Raw genomic sequence first — 5,000 nt, 5'->3', positions numbered from 1 at the left:
TGGCCCCAGACACTTGTGGGCCATCGCTTCTCGGCCTTTTGGCTAAGATCAAGTGTAGTATCTGTTCTTATCAGTTTAATATCTGATATGTCCTCTATATGGGGATTAAATATTAAATGCATTTTTGAGCATTGGGAGGTGAAAACTGGGACTTGCTCTCTTCACTCCTTGCATTGACCTGGCATTGCAGTGCCACCAGGAACGGTGCACCATTCTCTTTTTTCTGTGAAAACCAAAGCAAGGCTGGAACTAGAAGGACGTTAACGTGTGCCTGTGCCCGTGCCCGTGCGTCAACGTAATTGCAAGCCCATGTTTCTTGTTAGGAAGCAGCAGTGTAAAAGCTTACAGCACCTGGTATTCCCAGGCGGTCTCCCATCCAAGTACTAACCAGGCCCGACCCTGCTCAGCTTCCGAGATCAGACGAGATCGGGCGTGCTCAGGGTGGTATGGCCGTAAGCCGACGGGCTGGGGACACAGACTCCTTTTATAGACTAGGCAAGGCCCCCTGCTCGTGGAGGAGCTCAAAGGTCAGCCTTTCGAACGTTCAAGAGTTTAAGTTGTTTTTGGTGGGCTTTGCTGTATGGCCGCGCCCTTTGAGTGTGTCAAATGTCAAGCAGCTGTCCGTCAAGGCTCAGAGGTGCACTTAGATCACCTTGGGGCGGAGGTGATCAGCAGCAGCCTTTGTTATGCGCACTTAAAAAACATGGCACCACAACAAGTAACTTGTGTGCCAAGATCTTGAGTTGGCCCCAGACACTTGTGGGCCATCGCTTCTCGGCCTTTTGGCTAAGATCAAGTGTATTATCTGTTCTTATCAGTTTAATATCTGATATGTCCTCTATATGGGGATTAAATATTAAATGCATTTTTGAGCATTGGGAGGTGAAAACTGGGGCTTGCTCTCTTCACTCCTTGCATTGACCTGGCATTGCAGTGCCACCAGGAACGGTGCACCATTCTCTTTTTTCTGTGAAAACTAAAGCAAGGCTGGAACTAGAAGGACGTTAACGTGTGCCTGTGCCCGTGCGTCAACGTAATTGCAAGTCCATGTTTCTTGTAAGGAAGCAGCAATGTAAAAGCTTACAGCACCTGGTATTCCCAGGCGGTCTCCCATCCAAGTACTAACCAGGCCCGACCCTGCTTAGCTTCCGAGATCAGACGAGATCGGGCGTGCTCAGGGTGGTATGGCCGTAAGCCGAAGGGCTGGGGACACAGACTCCTTTTATAGACTAGGCAAGGCCCCCTGCTCGTGGAGGAGCTCAAAAGTCAGCCTTTCGAACGTTCAAGAGTTTAAGTTGTTTTTGGTGGGCTTTGCTGTATGGCCGCGCCCTTTGAGTGTGTCAAATGTCAAGCAGCTGTCCGTCAAGGCTCAGAGGTGCACTTAGATCACCTTGGGGCGGAGGTGATCAGCAGCAGCCTTTGTTATGGGCACTTAAAAAACATGGCACCACAGCAAGTAACTTGTGTGCCAAGATCTTGAGTTGGCCCCAGACACTTGTGGGCCATCGCTTCTCGGCCTTTTGGCTAAGATCAAGTGTAGTATCTGTTCTTATCAGTTTAATATCTGATATGTCCTCTATATGGGGATTAAATATTAAATGCATTTTTGAGCATTGGGAGGTGAAAACTGGGGCTTGCTCTCTTCAGTGCCACCAGGAACGGTGCACCATTCTCTTTTTTCTGTGAAAACCAAAGCAAGGCTGGAACTAGAAGGACGTTAACGTGTGCCTGTGCCCGTGCCTGTGCGTCAACGTAATTGCAAGCCCATGTTTCTTGTAAGGAAGCAGCAGTGTAAAAGCTTACAGCACCTGGTATTCCCAGGCGGTCTCCCATCCAAGTACTAACCAGGCCCGACCCTGCTTAGCTTCCGAGATCAGACGAGATCGGGCGTGCTCAGGGTGGTATGGCCGTAAGCCGACGGGCTGGGGACACAGACTCTTTTTATAGACTAGGCAAGGCCCCCTGCTCGTGGAGGAGCTCAAAAGTCAGCCTTTCGAACACACTGCACTTGAGCCTTTATCTCCACTACCTGCTACACTCTATTCCAGTATTAGGAAGCTACACCGAGATGGGTAAGCTGCTCCCCATCTCCAAGCTTCTCACATGCTTGCAGAGCGACATCCAAGGCTGAAACTAGAAGGACGTTAACGTGTGCCCGTGCGTCAACGTAATTGCAAGCCCATGTTTCTTGTAAGGAAGTAGCAGTGTAAAAGCTTACAGCACCTGGTATTCCCGGGCGGTCTCCCATCCAAGTACTAACCAGGCCCGACCCTGCTTAGCTTCCGAGATCAGACGAGATCGGGCGTGCTCAGGGTGGTATGGCCGTAAGCCGACGGGCTGGGGACACAGACTCCTTTTATAGACTAGGCAAGGCCCCCTGCTCGTGGAGGAGCTCAAAAGTCAGCCTTTCGAACGTTCAAGAGTTTAAGTTGTTTTTGGTGGGATTTGCTGTATGGCCGCGCCCTTTGAGTGTGTCAAATGTCAAGCAGCTGTCCGTCAAGGCTCAGAGGTGCACTTAGATCACCTTGGGGCGGAGGTGATCAGCAGCAGCCTTTGTTATGCGCACTTAAAAAACATGGCACCACAACAAGTAACTTGTGTGCCAAGATCTTGAGTTGTGCCAAGATCTTGAGTTGGCCCCAGACACTTGTGGGCCATAGCTTCTCGGCCTTTTGGCTAAGATCAAGTGTAGTATCTGTTCTTATCAGTTTAATATCTGATATGTCCTCTATATGGGGATTAAATATTAAATGCATTTTTGTGCATTGGGAGGTGAAAACTGGGGCTTGCTCTCTTCACTCCTTGCATTGACCTGGCATTGCAGTGCCACCAGGAACGGTGCACCATTCTCTTTTTTCTGTGAAAACCAAAGCAAGGCTGGAACTAGAAGGACGTTAACGTGTGCCTGTGCCCGTGCCCGTGCGTCAACGTAATTGCAAGCCCATGTTTCTTGTAAGGAAGCAGCAGTGTAAAAGCTTACAGCACCTGGTATTCCCAGGCGGTCTCCCATCCAAGTACTAACCAGGCCCGACCCTGCTTAGCTTCCGAGATCAGACGAGATCGGGCGTGCTCAGGGTGGTATGGCCGTAAGCCAACGGGCTGGGGACACAGACTCCTTTTATAGACTAGGCAAGGCCCCCTGCTCGTGGAGGAGCTCAAAAGTCAGCCTTTCGAACGTTCAAGAGTTTAAGTTGTTTTTGGTGGGCTTTGCTGTATGGCCGCGCCCTTTGAGTGTGTCAAATGTCAAGCAGCTGTCCGTCAAGGCTCAGAGGTGCACTTAGATCACCTTGGGGCGGAGGTGATCAGCAGCAGCCTTTGTTATGCGCACTTAAAAAACATGGCACCACAACAAGTAACTTGTGTGCCAAGATCTTGAGTTGGCACCAGACACTTGTGGGCCATCGCTTCTAGGCCTTTTGGCTAAGATCAAGTGTAGTATCTGTTCTTATCAGTTTAATATCTGATATGTCCTCTATATGGGGATTAAATATTAAATGCATTTTTGAGCATTGGGAGGTGAAAACTGGGGCTTGCTCTCTTCACTCCTTGCATTGACCTGGCATTGCAGTGCCACCAGGAACGGTGCACCATTCTCTTTTTTCTGTGAAAACCAAAGCAAGGCTGGAACTAGAAGGACGTTAACGTGTGCCTGTGCCCGTGCCCGTGCGTCAACGTAATTGCAAGCCCATGTTTCTTGTAAGGAAGCAGCAGTGTAAAAGCTTACAGCACCTGGTATTCCCAGACGGTCTCCCATCCAAGTACTAACCAGGCCCGACCCTGCTTAACTTCCAAGATCAGACGAGATCGGGCGTGCTCAGGGTGGTATGGCCGTAAGCCGACGGGCTGGGGACACAGACTCCTTTTATAGACTAGGCAAGGCCCCCTGCTCGTGGAGGAGCTCAAAGGTCAGCCTTTCGAACGTTCAAGAGTTTAAGTTGTTTTTGGTGGGCTTTGCTGTATGGCCGCGCCCTTTGAGTGTGTCAAATGTCAAGCAGCTGTCCGTCAAGGCTCAGAGGTGCACTTAGATCACCTTGGGGCGGAGGTGATCAGCAGCAGCCTTTGTTATGCGCACTTAAAAAACATGGCACCACAACAAGTAACTTGTGTGCCAAGATCTTGAGTTGGCCCCAGACACTTGTGGGCCATCGCTTCTCGGCCTTTTGGCTAAGATCAAGTGTAGTATCTGTTCTTATCAGTTTAATATCTGATATGTCCTCTATATGGGGATTAAATATTAAATGCATTTTTGAGCATTGGGAGGTGAAAACTGGGACTTGCTCTCTTCACTCCTTGCATTGACCTGGCATTGCAGTGCCACCAGGAACGGTGCACCATTCTCTTTTTTCTGTGAAAACCAAAGCAAGGCTGGAACTAGAAGGACGTTAACGTGTGCCTGTGCCCGTGCCCGTGCGTCAACGTAAGTGCAAGCCCATGTTTCTTGTAAGGAAGCAGCAGTGTAAAAGCTTACAGCACCTGGTATTCCCAGGCGGTCTCCCATCCAAGTACTAACCAGGCCCGACCCTGCTCAGCTTCCGAGATCAGACGAGATCGGGCGTGCTCAGGGTGGTATGGTCGTAAGCCGACGGGCGGGGGACACAGACTCCTTTTATAGACTAGGCAAGGCCCCCTGCTCGTGGAGGAGCTCAAAGGTCAGCCTTTCGAACGTTCAAGAGTTTAAGTTGTTTTTGGTGGGCTTTGCTGTATGGCCGCGCCCTTTGAGTGTGTCAAATGTCAAGCAGCTGTCCGTCAAGGCTCAGAGGTGCACTTAGATCACCTTGGGGCGGAGGTGATCAGCAGCAGCCTTTGTTATGCGCACTTAAAAAACATGGCACCACAACAAGTAACTTGTGTGCCAAGATCTTGAGTTGGCCCCAGACACTTGTGGGCCATCGCTTCTCGGCCTTTTGGCTAAGATCAAGTGTAGTATCTGTTCTTATCAGTTTAATATCTGATATGTCCTCTATATGGGGATTAAATATTAAATGCATTTTTGAGCATTG

General features: G+C 49.8%; 14 non-coding genes across 14 annotated transcripts in view; 7 read left to right on the top strand and 7 right to left on the bottom strand.

The window, feature by feature from the left end:
• Positions 1–22: 22 nt before the first annotated feature.
• Positions 23–215, top strand: LOC131455081 (U2 spliceosomal RNA). The gene has a single exon (XR_009239702.1). It is a non-coding gene; the product is annotated as a U2 spliceosomal RNA (small nuclear RNA).
• Positions 216–339: 124 nt separating this feature from the next.
• Positions 340–458, bottom strand: LOC131454931 (5S ribosomal RNA). The gene has a single exon (XR_009239566.1). It is a non-coding gene; the product is annotated as a 5S ribosomal RNA (ribosomal RNA).
• Positions 459–766: 308 nt separating this feature from the next.
• LOC131455071 (U2 spliceosomal RNA) lies at positions 767–959 on the top strand. The gene has a single exon (XR_009239693.1). It is a non-coding gene; the product is annotated as a U2 spliceosomal RNA (small nuclear RNA).
• A 118-nt stretch (positions 960–1,077) lies between these two features.
• LOC131455094 (5S ribosomal RNA) lies at positions 1,078–1,196 on the bottom strand. Its single transcript, XR_009239715.1, has one exon. It is a non-coding gene; the product is annotated as a 5S ribosomal RNA (ribosomal RNA).
• Positions 1,197–1,504: 308 nt separating this feature from the next.
• On the top strand, positions 1,505–1,690 carry LOC131455086 (U2 spliceosomal RNA). Its single transcript, XR_009239707.1, has one exon. It is a non-coding gene; the product is annotated as a U2 spliceosomal RNA (small nuclear RNA).
• Positions 1,691–1,796: 106 nt separating this feature from the next.
• Positions 1,797–1,915, bottom strand: LOC131455093 (5S ribosomal RNA). Its single transcript, XR_009239714.1, has one exon. It is a non-coding gene; the product is annotated as a 5S ribosomal RNA (ribosomal RNA).
• Positions 1,916–2,211: 296 nt separating this feature from the next.
• LOC131454902 (5S ribosomal RNA) lies at positions 2,212–2,330 on the bottom strand. Its single transcript, XR_009239538.1, has one exon. It is a non-coding gene; the product is annotated as a 5S ribosomal RNA (ribosomal RNA).
• A 326-nt stretch (positions 2,331–2,656) lies between these two features.
• Positions 2,657–2,849, top strand: LOC131455047 (U2 spliceosomal RNA). The gene has a single exon (XR_009239670.1). It is a non-coding gene; the product is annotated as a U2 spliceosomal RNA (small nuclear RNA).
• A 124-nt stretch (positions 2,850–2,973) lies between these two features.
• LOC131455092 (5S ribosomal RNA) lies at positions 2,974–3,092 on the bottom strand. The gene has a single exon (XR_009239713.1). It is a non-coding gene; the product is annotated as a 5S ribosomal RNA (ribosomal RNA).
• A 308-nt stretch (positions 3,093–3,400) lies between these two features.
• LOC131455051 (U2 spliceosomal RNA) lies at positions 3,401–3,593 on the top strand. The gene has a single exon (XR_009239674.1). It is a non-coding gene; the product is annotated as a U2 spliceosomal RNA (small nuclear RNA).
• Positions 3,594–3,717: 124 nt separating this feature from the next.
• LOC131454920 (5S ribosomal RNA) lies at positions 3,718–3,836 on the bottom strand. The gene has a single exon (XR_009239556.1). It is a non-coding gene; the product is annotated as a 5S ribosomal RNA (ribosomal RNA).
• Positions 3,837–4,144: 308 nt separating this feature from the next.
• LOC131455078 (U2 spliceosomal RNA) lies at positions 4,145–4,337 on the top strand. Its single transcript, XR_009239700.1, has one exon. It is a non-coding gene; the product is annotated as a U2 spliceosomal RNA (small nuclear RNA).
• Positions 4,338–4,461: 124 nt separating this feature from the next.
• Positions 4,462–4,580, bottom strand: LOC131454958 (5S ribosomal RNA). The gene has a single exon (XR_009239590.1). It is a non-coding gene; the product is annotated as a 5S ribosomal RNA (ribosomal RNA).
• A 308-nt stretch (positions 4,581–4,888) lies between these two features.
• LOC131454993 (U2 spliceosomal RNA) overlaps positions 4,889–5,000 on the top strand; it is a 193-nt gene continuing 81 nt past the window's right edge. The window contains exon 1 of the small nuclear RNA XR_009239619.1: positions 4,889–5,000. This exon is cut by the window's right edge and continues 81 nt beyond it. This is a non-coding gene — a small nuclear RNA (U2 spliceosomal RNA).

This window comes from Solea solea, unplaced genomic scaffold (assembly GCF_958295425.1).
Source record: "Solea solea unplaced genomic scaffold, fSolSol10.1 scaffold_70, whole genome shotgun sequence".
NCBI classification, from domain to species: domain Eukaryota; kingdom Metazoa; phylum Chordata; class Actinopteri; order Pleuronectiformes; family Soleidae; genus Solea; species Solea solea.
The sequence above is the reverse complement of the archived record's forward strand: the minus strand, read 5'-3'. Positions and strand labels throughout refer to the sequence as shown.